We start from the raw sequence: 18,873 nt of genomic DNA on the forward strand, positions 1-18,873 counted from the left end.
TCTAAGTTTATTGCAGGACAGTCTATTTTGCGGATGACATTATAAATTGTTTTATCAACAACATCGTACCACATAGGGAGGTAGTATCGTGACGGCACTTTAGGACAGCTGCTACAGAAACATGACATAGTCTACACATGAAGTTGCACCTTGAGATTACAAGAGCATCACTGTCTCTCTTGTTGAGTGAGATAGCTGCTCATTCCATCAAAGTGACAGTGGGGTAAAATATACGAAGCTCAGTATCCACATCATGACTACTCTTCTGATAAGGGTACACCAGGCACATATATCACAACCATATGTGCGCGACATGGCTATCTCATATCAAGATAAGCAACACATGACCTTGCATGTGATACCCAGTTAGAATTTTCTTTAAGTCGAGTAATCCATCCCGCTCAAAAGGTCTCTGAATAAGGGTTGTTTAAGGATATCAGACGATATACCCTGTTTCCAAAGGTGATGCTCCCACAGTACTTCTGCAAGTGATCAGAACTGCACATATCATCAGTCACTAAGAGACATGCTTAACTGGCTTAGGTCAAACAACCGACAAGCGAATCTGTGGTATTGAGCAGAATATTTGCTGTAGCCCATCTTTTATACCAAGGTAAAACAATATACATGATAACACTTCCAATCAGAAGCAACAACAACAACAACAACAACATAACAACAACAACAATAACAACAATAACAATAACAACAATAATAATAATAATAATAATAATAATAATAATAATAATAATAATAAGAAGAAGAAGAAGAATGAAGAAGAAGAATGAAGAAGAATGAAGAAGAAGAAGAAGAAGAAGAAGAAGAAGAAGAAGAAGAAGAAGAAGAAGAAGAAGAAGAAGAAGAAGAAGAAGAAGAAGAAGAAGAAGAAGAAGAAGAAGAAGAAGAAGAAGAAGAAGAAGAAGAAGAAGAAGAACTAATCAGAAGCCATGAGAGTCACAGCCCGGTACTTCACCAATGCATTTACTAGCACTGCATCAGGACATTGCCTGGTACTGTACCAGGACGTTTCATTATTATTATTATTATCATTATTATTATTATTATTATTATTATTATTATTATTATTATTATTATTATTATTGTTAGTTATTATTATTATCATTATCATCATCATCGCCATAAAAGGACGTCTGTTTTTGGAGCTGTGTAAGTTTATGACTAATTCACTTGTTCTAAATGGCCCTATACTGTATTTTGTTGTTTGAATCGTTTTGCAAGACACTTGCCCTTCGGGGTCGGTGGGGGGGGGGGGGGTCGGCTGACGTTTGATAACCAAAGCCCTATTTTAGGGGGTGATACAAACCTTTTTGTTTTCAAATTTCTTCGAAAATTTGCTTTGAAGAAAGTAAACACTGAAGGTGACGACGAAAAGCAGGAGTGAGGAAGGAAGGTGGTACGTCAATTTGCACGAGAACTTCGCTGTCCTCTCCACCATGATTTGCAGTAAAACAAGAAGAAGAAGAAGAAGAAGAAGAAGAAGAAGAAGAAGAAGAAGAAGAAGAAGAAGAAGAAGAAGAAGAAGAAGAAGAAGAAGAAGAAAAGCAGAATGCAGGCGAAAGGAAGGAAGAAGTAAGGTCTTCCTGACAACATGGAAATTGTAATAGCAGGAAGAACAATATTGTCAACAATTACGAAGAGTCTAACAAAAATTGAGGAAGCAAAGGGGAAAGAGACTTTTGCAAATAATTCAGCAGCTAAGGAATTGGTTAACATCTCATTGGAGAGCAAAACAGAAAAGCTAAACAAAGCAGCAAAATATAGGAAAACGAATGGAAGAGGGGTAGAATTGACGCCTCCAAGCGACGTGCTTGAAGCAACATCTAAACGGATAGTTGTGTACAGGTGCATGAACACAAAGACAAGGAAACTCGAAAACTCTAAACGCGACCAGGTGGAAAATGTCTTGAAAGACATATGGCAGAATATCCACCACATTGCGAGAGCGAGTATGGGTTCTTTTTAAGACTGAGGGGACAGGTGATAGAGAGCTCGGTGACTACGCGTCGCACCCAGGAAATCGTCCTCTTCTCAATGCATATGGGAAGAAGGACGGTACCAATTACGGTACCTGGAGTCCCATCAGGCCTGAATTTGTGGTGGATTCTCAAATGTATTTGTACGGACAGGGGAGAGAATCTCCTGGATGTTAAAAGATCGAGTGGAGAGAATTGGGTTGGGACGGCCTTGGAAGTTCTTCTCCATGTGAAGCCAGACAGTTAGAGAAAGACCCAGACCCGATTTCCCTCTCGAATGGAGTAGAACTAAGGGTGAACGTGGAGGGCAAAAGGCCGGGGTGACACGAATGTGGTTCAACGGGCCATTTACAGTTTTTCTGCTCACTGAACCAGAACAGAACGGTAGGAAGAAATGTCCAAACGAAAGCACCACAACTCATGATTCAACAAAAATAAATAGTTCAATAACAGCAGAAAGGCAGGGGAATAGAAACAGAAATCGAAATCAAGGAGACAAAAACAAGCAGCTGTTACAGTAAAGGTTGCAGTGGAAATAGCACCAGAGCAGTGGCGGAAGCTACAGTAGCAGAAGCAACAACAACAACAACAACAACAACTACTACTACTACTACTACTACTACTACTACTACAAGAACCAGAACAAACAACACCAGAAGAAAACATACAAATCATGGACTCCTCCACGCATCCAAGTGATGAAGAAGGGGAAGCCAAACGGCAAAACAAAAAACAAGAAACTGACACATTACAAAGACGGTCACCAGGAAGATTTTTAGCATTAAAAGTCAGAAAGTATGATTATTTCGTGGTTATTGAAGTGTGTTGGTCTCGAGCAAAATTCGAAATAGCCAATCGAAGCGGCTGTCGTTTACATCTCAGTTTTGTCAATCAAAATAACCCGTGGTACCAGAACATCCAGACATTATTCGCATAGAACAATGAGAGGTATGTCTCAGTTTGATATTTTTGCAACCCTAAAGATTCCGCTTGCGCATTCACAGCAAACAAGGCACAGGCCCAGACGTTAGATCGTGGTGTATTTTTATTCACTCTGATGTTTATACAGGGCCAGTTATACGTCGCTATGAGTAGAGCAACGAACTCCAAAAATCTGAAAATTAGTGTCGACTAAACAGAAAACATCAAGTTTTATAATCATATTGATGTTATAGAAAGGACTATGATTCATAATTTAAATAAGGAAATTTGTGAGCTTTGGATGTGTAAGAGTATAAACAAGCGTAAAATGCTGTAAACAACTAAAATAAAAGTATATCTAAATAGCATTTTTTCTTAATCCTTTTTTATGTAGTGGTCAAAGGAAGATCTGGCTTTCGTTAGGAGTGGTCCACATAACCATTCATGATACAGAGACTGGGAGCTTATTTCAGTCCAGGAGTGAATCGTCATCACATGTCGCAAACACATGTCATATAGCTGCAATAGAATGCTATATCACCAAAAATAATGTGATTTCTCTCAGACATCACCCAGTAGTCTATCAACTTCATTTACACATTTCTTAATGCATACTGCATACCTCCCTCCCTCCTTCATTTTATGCCTCTATCGTATAGAGTCAACATTAAAAGAAGAGTGCCATTGTTATCTAGTGAACGATATTTCGACATCTCGTGTGTCTTCAACTGGTTCAAAAAATAAATTTGTCAATCTACTTCATTTTGGTTAATATATATATGAAAACATGAACGGAATACAACATTTGAAGATTTGTAAAACCTTTACCGAGTTGTACCGTAGATTATATCTTCGATTTCGGTTTATGGTTAACATTGTTCACTTCTTGAAGTAAACGGAAAAATAATAGAGAACACTTCTCAAAGTAGAAGAATGACAAGTTTAGAGCGAAGAATATAGATTTAAAATATGTTTTGTCATAAAACTGTACCTTCAGTACAAACTGTTGCGAACAGCTATAGAATAGCTAAGCTAGGATTCGAAACCGAATCTACATTTTTCCACGTCGTAAACAAAGCCTCGGCCTTAGCCTTTTTGCTCTCAGAGATTAATGACAATAGGCTAATCTCTCAGACCTTCTTAGGGTAATCACAAGTCAAATCTGATTAAGGCCGAAGAACCCTATTGTTTTAGCTGACCTAATTCAGTTATCCGCAAGTTATAAACACCCACGCCAAATAGTTTTCAGTCTCTTTGTCTCTGTCTCTGATTCATGAGCACTACCCGTTCCGATGGAGGGGAAAGAGACAACACTGCTTATACTCTCTGCTTGTCAATACAATTCTTACTCTTCCCTTCACTTTGGGTTAATCATCTCTGGACATACAGCAACTGTATCAGAATGCGAAAGTAAAGTGTTTATTGTCTCTAGTTACATACATTCCTTTCATTTTGTCTTTCTCTCTTGTTGACACAGATATGAAGTTAACAACTATCATATACAATACAATTAGAGTAATATTTTACTGCATCTATAAACAATTCATGAAGTTATAGTACACTCCAGCTCGTATCCGAGCATTGGGTTCGTCAGTTTCTATCCAGTCTCCTCGGCAGATGTTCGTGCTGAATGTAACTTTGGAGTCCAAGTCGGTGGTGAAAGAGTCGTGGGTCGAATTCGCACAGAATGGTCGGTGCGGGCCGGGGATGTTGAAGACGCTCCTTTCTTCTGTGTTTTACATCCTCATTCTGTTGTCTGTTCAGCTCGAAGGAGCTGTTGAGCCGGGGTCCGTTTGAGCTGGTCTTTAAAATGGAATTTCGGACCTCCTCTGGGTCTTGTTCTGTTTGCAAGCCCTCTCATCTCCCGAGGACCATTCTCTTGCATGATCCTCGGGAGATGAGAGGGCTCCATACGCTGAACGTGACCTGCCCAGCGGATACGATGGCGAAGAATGGTGGCGTTGATGCTTGGTAGTGAGGTGCGGCGAAGAACCTCGTTGTTGGTAATGTAGTCTTACCATCGATTATTGAGGATCTGTTGTAGCTTGGATTTCTGGAAGTATTAAAACACTTGAAGTAACGACAGTACAGCGTCCAAGTCTCACAAGCGTAGAGAAGAGTTGATAGTACAATGGCACGGAAGACCATGATCTTTGCCTGGATGATCAGCGCGTGATTGAAGAATACACGTTGGCTGAGTCTACCGAAGGCGGAGTGGGCCGTCCTGATCCGGTTCTTCACACGTGGGTGTCTTCAGGAGAATACTCCCAAGGTATGAGAAGTCTTCAACTTCTAGGGGTTGGCCGTCAATGCTTATATTCGTGGGTGAAGTGTTCTGGTCTGGTGCAGTTTTGACTAAGGTCTTGGTCTTTAATGCATTTCGAAGCGTTCGTAACCCGCATTGTAAAGATCGGCCGTCTTTGTAGGCCATCTGCGGTCCGGCTCGGGGTGGCATTATCGTCGGCATGCTGCAACTCACAGACTGAGATGGCAGAGGTCCTCGTCTTTGCGCGGAGACGTGCAAGATTGAGGAGTCCGCCATCCAAGCGATAGCGCATATTGAAGGAAGGTGAGCTTGGTGGAATTTCGTTGAACATGGTGACCATGGACAAATAAAAACATGTTGGTGCCAGGACGCATCCTTGCTTAAAAGCCCCAGTAATGGGAAACAGATCTGTGAGGGCATTTTGATGGCATACCCTACCCACCGTGAAAGTAACGGACCAGAGCAATGAAGTCCTCCGGATATCCAAACCGAGCAAGGTCGGCCCACATTGCAGGATGGGGGACCTTGTCAGAGGCTTTCTTTAGATCCCGGCAGTTGTTGTTCCTGTCGCTTCTAGTAAAGTTGGTGGGCACAAAAGATCATGTTGATTGTGCCTCGAGAAGGTCGAAAGCCACAATGGGACTCAGGGAGGACGTCTTCTGCGAAGATAAGGAGGCGATTGAGTAGGATACGAGTAAAGATTTTACTTGCAATACTCAGGAGTAAGATGCCCCGATAGTTGTTGCTATCCTCTCGGTCTCCCTTCTTGTAGATGGTGATGATAGTTGCATGGCCGGAAGTCGTTCGGGGGTGGGGTTCTTGTTTTCCCAAACCTTGAGGATAAGGAGCTCAGGGCCTCCGTGCGTGGAAAACTCAAATGGAATGTTGTCTGATTCTAGAGCTTTTCCCGGCTTCATGCGCTCGAACAAGGTATTGAACTCATAGGGTGAGTGCTGCAGAGAATAGTGGATGGGTAGCTGTGGGATGTTTTAGAGAAGATCGTCAGGAGTGCGTAAGCAGTCGTTAATTAGGCTCTCGAAATGGGACTTCCAGGAATCGAGGATTACCTGGATGTCGGTTATCATAGAGCCAGCTGCGTTCTTCAGGTCACCCACTGATGACCTTGTGGGGCCGAAGATTGCCTCATAAAAGCGACGCAAGTCTTGTTGATCTGCATAGTTTGTCATGCGTGGGGACTGCATGGATGGTGCGGTCCAGCAGGTTGAAGAACGAAGCCTTGAAGTCATTTTGAGATGTGATGGTAGGGGTGTGCACAGAGATCAGCATAAGGGATCTGTTCCGAATGAGCGGGATCCGAACAGTAATCAGGCGCTCGCTGACAGCAGTTGGGTCGAGTCTGTGTTGGTCCACAAGTTTCGTTTTGATGGCAAAGCTCCAGCGACCGCGATACCGTCGGCATTGAGCTTTTTATTTTATTTTTTGAGACTCAAAGTGTAGAAAGACGAACCCAATCGCTGAGTAAATTGTTTGAGGTGACCGTGGCTGCGCGACAGCCACTCGCACGCACTTGGCCAGGAACTTCTCCACTGCGGCTCAAGAATTGAGACGTGCAGTCTTGTTGAGGCTGGTTGCAGCGAAATGCCGGAGTCTATCTGAGATTTTACAAAAACAACAAAAATATTTTAAAATTTTCTTTGTCACACCTGCCCACTAGGCGTTGCCCTCTTCCACCAGAATCAATCCTTGGGGACTTAAGGTTGCCCTCCTCTGCTTGCTTTGCCGTTGGGCGTCTTGATGTTGGTGTTTGTTCGTGTTTAATCAGGGACCTCATCCTCGACCTTGTCGCCATGGCTTGCCCTACCAGGAGTCTAAGACTCCAGACAGCATCGCTCTCGGAATCATTGGAACACACAAGCTCTTCCACCACGGCAAGGGATGACCAACGGAAGAGGTTATATATCTTATATGCTGTTACTATATACGTTATTATCATCTTCACATTGTAACAACATAATTGATATATGGCCATATTAATAGTCAAGCACACATTCATCACTTATTCATTTAACCTATTCATTTTCACCAAAAAATTCCGTTGTTTTATACCATCTCAAGAATCGTGTATTTCAGAATAAACTAGTTTCAACAGAAAGTGTGTATTTCGTGTTGCTCTATAAGCTTCAAAATATTTACTTAGAATATCTACGGCTCGGCTAATTATTAGATTTTGATACTGATAGATAATGTTAGCATCATTAATTTTATTTACTTGCCAAGTAGTGTTGAATATGATAATCACGTGACTACATTAGAGATTTTGGAACGTTATCATGACAACAAGCGACAAACAGCATGTATAACAAGAAACATCAACATTATAATTAAGAACTTTGGAGAATGTCTTTCAAAACTGGTTTTATCTAGTTGTAATTGTTGTTTTTGTTGTTGTTGCTGACGTCGTTATTATTGAGATCGTTGTTGTTGACGTTATTGTTATTGTTATTGTTGTGTTGTCCCAAAGTTAGCCTTAATCGAGTAAGATATATGACCAAAGCATTCCAAGCATTTTATTTATGACAATATTTAAAGTATTATTTCATTTTTAAAGACAATAGAGAGTGCTTTCGGAGTGGTTTGTCCACATCTTAAAAAACTGAGCGATCGACGTCGAGTGGTTTTTGCTGATGTTTTGATGATGTTTCGGCTTCTGTACTTTGATCTAACATGACCCTGCTTAGTGTAGGCAGCATAAAAGCACGTGGCGTGGGGTCACCTAGGAAACACGATCATCTACTCAACAACTTCAGGTCACTAACTGTCGATGTAGAGACCATCAGTGAAACCAGACTCTCCGACCAACAAGCTTTGATGGCCATTTTCGGTGGATACCAGATATATTTATCTACATGTCAATCAGGAATGGTAGATGGAACAGTGTGGTTGATCCGGAGAGGCCGGGATCTCAAGATAAGGACTATCTAACAGGATCCAGAACTAAGTTGGTGTTTCTGGATGTGAACAGTTGTGAAGTGGGGTTATCTTTAGACTGGTGGCTGCTTATTCTCCGACAGGAGTAGGACAGCCGGATTTCTTCAGACGTTTGGAAGTTTTCTTGGGAACGTTACGAATTTTAGTGTTAGTGGGTGACTGGAACGCCGTCTTAGAGTCACATTTGGACTGTGTGGGGCTTGCGGATAAAGAAAGGGGTGGTAAAATCCTCGAAAACCTGCTCAAACAGTTCCAACTGTCTGACAGGTATCGACTGGATTTCCTGGATGTGCCAGTGTGGACATGAACGAATCACACCGGGTCATCAAAGTTGTAACTAGACAGAGTATTCTGTAGGTCAGTAAATAAAGATAGCACAAGTTGTCCAGTTTTCAAACTGGTCGGTGACACACACCACAAAATTGTGATCTATATAGTCGACCCAGATAGGCTCAGAAGGCAGAGACCTGGTTACTGGAAGGGGAATGCGTCACTCCCAGCATGCTAAGCTTACAGAGACCGGATTAGAGGAATAGTTAAGGAAGCGTTGCCGGGAGCAATCGTAACAACAAATAGTGGTTTGTTCTGAAAAGAACAATCAGAGTAGAATCAGTTAGGTTTAGTAAGGTAGAAGAGGCGCTTAGAAAACATATTGCAACCAACTGGTCGCGAGGTTGGCAATGGTTGCATTCTCAGAGCTAAAAGGCGTGCTCTAAGACAAGAAAGAACGAAAGCCACTCGATGGGCTAGAGTGGAAGAGACGCAACAAGACTCCATTTTTTTCTAGATGTTTGTACATTGACTCTGCGAGTATTCCAGTCAATAACTTCCACATATGTGGCAAACAGGATGTCGGCCTGTAATTGTCTACCGTATTGCCTTTTTCGATGTCTTTCAAGCACAGCACTGTCCTACCCAATGTCAACCATTCTGGTGTTACTTGGTGAGCATTTAACAAGGTGTTGAGTTGCGCAGCTATTCTTGCATGACATTCACCAATCTTTTGATCCAGTAGCCTTGAACTCCTTCTGGTTCCGGGACTTTCCAGTTGCTCATTTTTTTGCTGATTTCCTTCACTTCCCTAACTGAAATGACTTGTTCTGCCTGTTTTGGACAGACTACTGTTTGCTTCAGTTCTTGCAACCATTCAGCATCCTTCTTGTGCTCCTTGTCTTTGCTCCGGATGTCACTCCAAAACCTTTGACTTTCAATGCTATCAGGTATCAACTTTTCATCTGTACACTCTCGATTTATTTCTTCATAGGATCTCTTCTGATCTACTCTGAATACCTTCATTCTTTGGTCGTATCTTACCATCTTTGCTTTCAATTCAACCACTACTACTTTCAGGCCCTTTCTTTCAATATTATACTACCTTTTCAGCGCTCTGTATTTTTGTTCGCTTTTAAGCTCCCTTTTCTCTTTTCGGTCTAACAGAGATTTCCTTGGAGAGCATGTCAAACCCTGCCTGTATTCTTCGTTTCCACCATGGATCTTTTCTTTTGTATCCCCCATTATGTTTCTTTTTCTTGACATCAACACCCACATTTTCTGTTACAACAATACTTGCTGCCTTGATCGAATTATTTGTTTCTGTGATGTTGTTTTTTCTGATGTATTTCAGAATTTCATTGACATTTTTCGTTTCTTGGTTCAGTCTCAATCGATCAACCTTTTTAAGGTTGCAAATAATGTCGCTATCGTTCTCCTGTAGTCTTAGCTTTATTCTGTCGTAGATTGCCTTTTGTTTATCTGTCATGTCGGTATTAGTTTTATCGTCTTCTTTTAGATCAGCTATATGTCTCTTATCAAGTAAACTACCACTGCTCCTTTCCTGTGCTATGAAATTATTCTTATTAGTAAGAACTGTATTTTCATTATTATCTATGCTGCTATTGTCCACGGCCCGTCTTTTGATAGCTTCGAGCTCTATTTCTGTGAACCAACAATTTTTTCTTATTGCTCTAGCTTGATCACATAGTCTCTGTTCCGTGAGTTGAAGCAATTCCTTTTCTCTCCAATACTCCTTGGTCACAATGTCTGGTCGATTGGAGTCACTTTTTCTGTCTGTTTTCATTGGGAAATTTCAAAGGATGGTGACACCCTCACCATTTACTGCATCCTCCTGATGGTGCCTGTACCACTTATCATGGGATTAAATTTGGTAGTATTTACAAGCATTCCAGTGGATGTACTGCTCTAGTCTGTCGTGTCTTATGAGGTACTCCTTTTCAGCAAGGACTGGGCAACCAGAAACAACATGATCAATTGTCTCTATGAATGTTCCGCAAATTCTGCACGTGGGTTCAGGTCCATCTTTAAGGACGTTTGCATGGTAGTTTCTGGTAGATAAGCTCTGCAATAACAAAATCTTTTGTTTCCCCTTTCAGACCTGTCCCTTGTAACCATTGGTGTCTTAGGTCTTGATCAATATCTGGTTTGGACAGGCAGTTAGGGTATTTTCCATGTAAGAGTTTACTTTTCCAATTGTCTTCGATATTATTCATGCAAGCCTTCTTTGCTTTTTGTTTGATGTTTTTGCATCAGTGATAGGTTTGTCACTATTTGGATCTCGTTGGTCTTTCTGACTGTTAATTTCTAAGTTAGGAGATGCAGTCGTAGGTCTGTCAGTATTTGGGTGTCTTTAGTCATTTTTATTGCTAACTTGTAAGTCAAGAAACTTTTTAAATTTCTTACTAAGCTTCATGACTGAAGCTTGCTTGGAGTCTTCATGCTTCAGTGCAGTTCGTTAGAATACATTACTTGTTGAATTAAGGTGCGTTTCAAGGCCTATAATTACTGATTTGAAGGATTGTTCGAGCTATATCAAGCCTCTTCCGCTTATTTTCCTTGCGAAATAAATCCTGTCTGCATCTGATTTTGGATGGTGCATTCGGTACTTTGTAAGGATTTACTGATATTTCCATCCATATTCTGCATGTCTGTGAGACTCCACTTAATGAGACCGAAGCTATATGTAGTTACTGGTTTGACCAAAGTATTGATCGCATTAATTCTGTTAGCAGCATTAATTCTGAGTTTAGGACCATTCTTACCCTTCGGTAGTATTCCTTGCGGATTTTCACTTTTATTTTAAAGTGGTGGATACCATCACCTTCATTGGTTCTCAAATATTTGTATACTTCGTATTGGTCTAGGTTTCGAATAGCTGTGGTAGTCTCAAGTTTTCTGCTTTTATGAACTTCCCTGCCTTGAAAGTAGCCTTTTCGCATTTATCAAGTCCGAATTCCATACTTGTATCAAAGTGAATTCTTTGATAATATTCAGGGGCCCTTCTAATTCTCTGTCGTTTTTGGCAAACAGTTTTAGATTATCCATATAGAGTAGGTGATTAATTTTATGGTCAAAGATCTTATACCCGATCTTAGCATTATTCAGTTGCGTGGATAATGGGAACAGGGCGAGGCAGAATAGTAATGGCGATAATAAGTCACCTTGAAAGATACCACAGGCAATATTGATGTCTGGTGAGATGGTATATCATTGTGTATGGTTTAAAATGAGGGTGGTTCTCCATGAATTCATGATTATTTTTAAAATGTTCCCAATTGTTGGAGCTATCTTGTAAATTTCCATGGCCGTGATGATCCATGCATGGTGGACACTGTCAAGAGCCTTCTTGTAATCTATCCAAGCAGTGCTAAGGTTTCTGCGTTTGGATTTGAAATTTTCAATGACCATTTTATCAATCAGTAATTGGTCCATATGAACTCCTTTTAAATACCTTTTGTTCCAATGGAAATAACTTCCTAGTGTCCAAGAATTCATATGCTCTATTCGCTATTATAAATGTTAATTGTTTATATATTGTATATCCATGTTATGGATCGGTATTTTGCGGGGTTAGTAGTTTCTTCTGTTTTTGGTAAGAGGTATGTAATCCCGCCTGTAAGCCACTTTGGGGTTATCGCAAGGTTGGAGATGACATCATTGAGTGCTACGGCTATGTTATGGTGAATGCTCATTAAAGAGTTTAGCCAAAAATTTGGAATTTATCTATACCTGGGAATTTCTATTTCATTGACTCTGCGAGTGATGCTTTCACTTATTCAGTTGTTATATCCTGCCATTCTTGATATTTGAGGTAGGCATTAGCCTCTTCTATGTCCCTGACACAATATGTATTCTGATTAAACTCCCAAAAGTTATTAACATTCTGTTTTGTCTGAGGAGAGTCATTTTCTTTTAATGCCTTATAATTTATCACACTCACCGGTAAAATTTCCACTTTTTTTTATTTTTCTAAAATGTTCGTTGCGTGTTGCAACCTTTTCAGTAGTTTTGACTCTGTCCGTTATTCACACTGAGTTCTTTTTTTTTGTTTATGCGCATTTATGTGGGTTAGTGTGTGGGTGTGGGTGTGCATACACATGCATGTATATATGTATGTTATGTATGCATGTGTGTGTATGCATGTGTGTGTATGCATGTATGTGTGTGCATATGTATATATGTATGTATAAGTATACGTTTGCATGTATGTATTCTGCATATTCATGTGTTTGCATGACTGTGTTCGTGTGCTTTAATGTATGTGTGCGTGTGTGTGTGTGTGTGTGTTTGTGTGTGTGTGTACCTCTGTCTCCTTCTGTATGCATGTCTGAATGTGTGTGTGTGTTTTACAACTATGTACCGTATTTGTATGTATGAATGTGTATCTCCATATGCATGGACGTGTGTCTCCATGTGTCCTTGTGTGAAGTAAATTGTGTGTATATGGTCATGTGTTTCAGTCTTCTTTTTTATATGTGTACGTATGTGGGCTTGTCTGTTCATATAGTCTATGTACTTGTCCGTCTGTATGTTGATCTGTTTACTTTCATATCCAAAAAAATATTTAGTAAAACATTTTAAAACTGGTATGATCAGTTTGTTGTTGCTTGGTTTCAAAGTTTGCCTTTATTGAGTAACACCTACAATCAAATGCATTCCAGTCGTTGATATACTGTGAATTCATCGCAGGTAATTCTTAATGGTAAACACATCACCTGGGGCATCATCACATACATTGTTGAGAATTCCGTTGTCATATCAAACACACTGTTTTTACAGTGCAAATAAAAGCACTAAATAAAGTTTAGCGATGTATTCACTTCTTTATTAGAGACGTGAATACATTGCTAAACATTTAAGCATGAATTTAGCACTGACGTGTTTGCTGTAATGATGGATTTACCTACCTTATGTTGCGAATGAAATTATAGACGATGCATTTGCTGCAAAGAGTATAAAACGAGCTCCAGGCTTGAGCAGGAGTTATATTTTAGTCACTTGTACCCAAGGCATCATCATGTCGTTCTATTTTCTTTCTTAAATATAATAGGGTTTGATCTGAAGGCGATTTCGTTTTAAGTTACAGTAGGCTGTCTCATCTTGTACATCGCCCCATGTTTGTGCTTTGCTGAATATCAGTGATCTTGAGTTTATTGTATGGTACGAATAGTTGTTGTTGCTGCTGCTGCTATGCCTTTGTTGTTACCGTACCTTTATTCACTGTTTAGCAACCGAAGTCGACTTTGAATGAACAAACCACCGATGGAAATCCGTAAACACCCAGGAACTCCTCTTTTCACAATTTTTCTTATAGATGACTTAGAGGGTTGAAACTGATTAGAAATCTTGCAGAAGATCTGTAAATGCTACGAGCTGTTCCACATCTGAACTAGCCATGACTATAAAGCATATGTATCATGGTCATATTAAACCATATTTTCTCCACTCACTGGTAATCAACATCGTTCAAGTTTTTATTTTATTTTAGCTTAATTTATTCTACCTACAAATACTCACACGAGTTGAATAATTTCAATAAATACTTCAATGTTACCTGCGTTGGTAGACCTGCAAACTCCATAGGGCGTGCTAATAAAGAAAGGAAACAATCGATAAATAAAGAAACGAAACTCCATAGGGTCTGCTGCGCGTTTTCCGAAGATTTTATATAGAAAAGAAATCGCATTGGATACAGCCACAACAACTGTTTGAGCAGCAACAGTAGAAGAAGAAAAAAAATAACAAACAATAACAGTAGCAGCAACTACTATAACAACGACAACAGCAGCAGCAACAGCATGTGGAGGCCCAATGGCCCAGTGGTTAGGGCAGCGGACTCGCGGTCGGAGGATCGCGGTTTCGATTCCCAGACCGGGCGTTGTGCGTGTTTATTGAGCGAAAACACCTAGAGCTCTACGAGGCTCCGGCAGGGGGTGGTGGCGACCCCTGTTGTACTCTTACGCGCCAACTTTCTCTCACTCTTTCGTCCTGTTTCTTGTCCCCGACTTCCTACGCAACCGCTGAGCCTGGATGCGCATTCTTCCATCCGTCGATGCTCTCGGTGTCGGGGGTTGACCTGCTTTCTCTTCTGCGGGTCTTACGAATAGCAAAGGATCACGTTTCGAACTTCTCCCACTACATACGGGACAGAGACCGCTTCGCTCAACAAACAAACAAACAAGCAACAACAAGCAACAACTTCAGCAGTAACAACTGTAGCAGCAGGAGCAATGACGAGCAATGACAGTAATAAGATGTAGAGCATGATTAGCCATCACATGATTCTGTGTAGGATTGTTAATTCTACTTGACCTTTGTGTATAATTTGTTTTGTAGCTTATGTTAGGGTGGATACAAAATGGATAGAAAATCAGAGATCGTTTTGCGGTCGCGCTTGTAAACTGAGAGTAGGATGAGAGGATGACAACTAGTATTAGGAGCGAGTTAGGTGTTGTAACCGAAGTCTGCTGATCGCTATACATATCGTGACTATCGTGCGTGACAGTATAGTTGACTATCGTGCGTGACAGTATAGTTGTTGATCTAATGGCAGCAGCATTCTCGAAATGCTTTTATGTAACAAAAGACGCTTTCTTCAAGTTATTTTATTTGGAGATTAGGTGGTGTTGATGATGATGATGATGATGATGATAACGATGACAACAACGATGGTGATGACAGCAGTGGCGGGTGTGTGTGTGTTATTGGTTATGTGCGTTTCTGTGTGTGTATATGTGTGTGTGTGTGTTGCGTGTGTGCGTGTGTGTGTGTGTGTGTGGTGTGTGTGTGTGTGCGTGTGTGTGTGTGTTGTGTGTGTGTGTGTGTGTGTGTGTGTAAAGACATTTGCGTTTACAAACGCTTTACACAGTAAAAATCGGCAACACAAAACTCTGGAAAGTAGTAGTATATAAATGAAGATTTTAATAAACATGTAAACTAAAAGGTTCCTTTTTTTTAACGATATAATCTCCCACTCCACTAATGATGGCGAGAATAAAATGCAAATCTGACTATCTCACATCCGATGATCTACAATTCAACATATACCTCCATAAGTATCGTGAATATTAATACTATACTGTCTCATGAACATCAATGCATGTACGAGCGATAAATTCCAATCCTAAATTTTCCAGAATGTCCAGTGCTTGCGCACGACCGTGCTACGGTGTAGAATAGAATATTCTGTCCTGAAGCATAACGAAGGACAAATTTAATATACATAAATGTGCGTGTGCATCTGTATGTATGTGTGTGTACGTCTGTGTGTGTGTGCACGTCTGCGTGTGTGTATCAGTGTGTGTGTGTGTGTGTGTGCGCGTGTGCATAATAAATATATATAATATATATATAAATGTAAATATATATATGTGTATATATATATATATATATATATATATATTATATATATATATATATATATATATATATTATATATATATATATATATATATATATATATATATATATATATATATATATATATATATATATATATATATACAGGGTGTCCCCAAAAAATGTATACACTTGCTACAACAGTCTGTCATGCCAAGCATTAGAGAGGACTTTGAACAGGAAGAGTTTTATTTCCAGCAAGATGGGGCACCTCCACACTACCATCGCGACGTTAGATCCTTTCTTGATGGGATCTTGCCAAACAGGTGGATTGGACGGAGAGGTTTTGTCGAATACCCTCCACGTTCACCAGGCCTCACACCACTAGACTTCTTTTTATGGGGATACCTAAAGGACAAAGTCTACGCACAGAAACCTGCAACAGTCGTTCAATTGAGGGCAACCATTGAACATGAATGTACGAATATCCCAAGGGAATTGTTCCATGATGTGTGCCATTCCATCACTTCGCGTTGTCAGCAGTGTCTGGAGCAGAACGGGCATCAGTTTGAGAACATGCGATAACAAGACAATAGAATGACATTTGTAAATTCTTTTACATGTTGAAAATTATTCGAATTATAATAAACCCCAAATTTACAATTATTTAAGGTATGTATACATTTTTTGGGACACCCTGTATTATATTATGTTTATGCATGAAAATGTATATATATATTTATATGTATGAGGACGCATGGACCAGTGGATGTAGGTGTTGGACTCACGGTCATGTGTTCGTGATTTTAACTCTTGGACCGGGCGGTGCGTTGTGTTCTTGAGCAAAGCACTCTATCTCACGTTGCTTTGCAATCACTTCGATACATGGTGTGCAGTACACAGTGCACTTGTTCAGACGATTTGATGGGAAGAGGAAGCTAAAGTACAGCAAAAACTTTTGATCATTATAAAGAAACCATTTGTGAGGTTATTCAGCAGGACATTCTAGGATCGCCTTTCTCGGACTCTCATCATCATATAAGTATGTATGTATGTATGTATGTATGTATGTATGTATGTATGTATGCATGTATGTATGTATGTATGTATGTATGTATGTATGTATGTATGTATGTATTAGTTTGTCAAGAAAGTTCTTGCGGAATTTTTAATTTTGGTTTTAAATATATTTTGCAATTAATTTTCGTTAAATTACTTTGATTTTATATATCATTTTAAAGCCCGTTTTTCGCTCTATCTAATCGTGTTAATCTTTTTCTCTTTGAATACTTAGGTAATTTTTTCCGTAACATTGAATACAACATGGACAAAAAGAAAATTCGCATAATCTTATTCCAGTTCAAGCTAGGCCGAAAAGCTGCTGAAACAGCTCGCGATATCAACGATGCGTTCGGCTCAGGAACCACTAATGAACGTACAGCACAATGGTGATTCAAGAAATTTCGTAGCGGTGGCGAGAGTCTTGAAGATGATAAGCGTAGTGGTCGGCCATCGGATGTTGACAACGATCAACTAAGAGCCTTAGTGGAAGCCAATCTCCGCACAACTGTTCGAGAGCTTGCTTCTGAATTAGACGTAACGTATACGACAATTTCCAACCACTTGAAAGAGATTGGAAAAACAAAAATACTTGAGAAATGGGTGCCGCACGAATCGAACGACAACCAAAAAATTTTTTAAAGCTGTTGTGAAGTGTCGTCTTCCCTTCTTCAACAAGATCGACCCGTTTCTCGACTAGATTGTGACGTGCAATGAAAAGTAGATTCTTTATGACAACCGGCGACGCTCAGCTCAGTGGTTGGACGCCGACGAAGCACCACAGCACTTACCAAAGCCAAAGTTGCACCAAAAGAAAGTAATGTTGACTCTTTGGTGGTCTGCGGGTGGTCTCGTCCATCATAGCTTTTTGGATCCAGGCGAAACCATTACGGCAGAGAAGTACTATCAGCAAATGGATGAAATGCATAAGAAACTCCGACAACAACAGCCAGCATTGGTGAAAAAAAAGACCAATTCTTCTCCACGACAATACTCAGACACACGTCGCACGACTGACCCTGCAGAAGTTGAACGAATTGGGCTACGAAACTCTACCTCATTCGCCATACCCACCAGGCCTCTCGCCTACCGACTACCACTTTTTCAAGTATCTCGACAACTTCCTGCATGAGAAATGCTTCAAAAACCAAGACGATGCCAAACACGCCTTCAACGTTGGCAAAAGTGTGTTGATTCTGATGGTGCGTATTTCGATTAATAAAGTTTTGAGCCGAGATATGTGCATCTGAATTTTAAGGTTAAAAACCGCAAGAACTTTCTTGACAACCTAATAACACATAAAATTCAAAAGGTATGAGAGGTGGATATAATACTCCTCATGAAACAATTTCATAGATTGGCTCTTCTGGATTTCAGCTGTATGGACATTTTATTTTACGCTTCACTGTATTGAATTACTATGTGGACTGTTAACCGAGTCCGTAAGAGGAGCTTCCTGTACTAGCCGCACGATTTTCTGAATCTTACACTAGAAATTTACATACATACATACGTAAATACATACATACATACATACATGCATACATACATACATACATACATACATACATACATACATACATACATACATACATACATACATACATATTGTTTACGTCCTGTCTTGAGGTGACTAAGGCCTGAAAATTGGCCAAGGTCCAACGCGTTAGTTACTACTTACATAATAAACTTCACCTATTTATGAAACAATTATCGTCGATATTCTACCTCTTCCAATCCTTATTTTTGGTATGTTTATTCACATTCTTAGTGGCTAAACTATGGAGACAATCAGCTTACCGAAATTCCATTTAACTTCGATAAGTGAAGAAGTATTTAACTTATGCTGTTAATAACTTCCTACCCTTGGACCTCTGGATTGTACTTACATACTGATATATACCTATTTCTTTTCTTCTATCTTTTACTTGTTTTAGTCATTGGACTGCGGCCATGCTGCAGTATGATCTTGAAGGGTTTAAAGGGTTTAGTCGAACAAATCGACCCCAATAATTATTTTTCTTTAACTCTCTGGCAGTAGTTTTGGCAGTC

At 40.0% G+C, this 18,873-nt stretch overlaps 1 pseudogene; it reads left to right on the forward strand.

Moving 5' to 3' along the window:
* The first annotated feature begins 17,085 nt into the window (after positions 1–17,085).
* LOC118766809 lies at positions 17,086–18,649 on the forward strand (annotated as a pseudogene).
* The last annotated feature ends 224 nt before the right edge of the window (positions 18,650–18,873 follow it).

This window comes from Octopus sinensis, linkage group LG18, assembly GCF_006345805.1.
Source record: "Octopus sinensis linkage group LG18, ASM634580v1, whole genome shotgun sequence".
Classification (NCBI taxonomy): domain Eukaryota; kingdom Metazoa; phylum Mollusca; class Cephalopoda; order Octopoda; family Octopodidae; genus Octopus; species Octopus sinensis.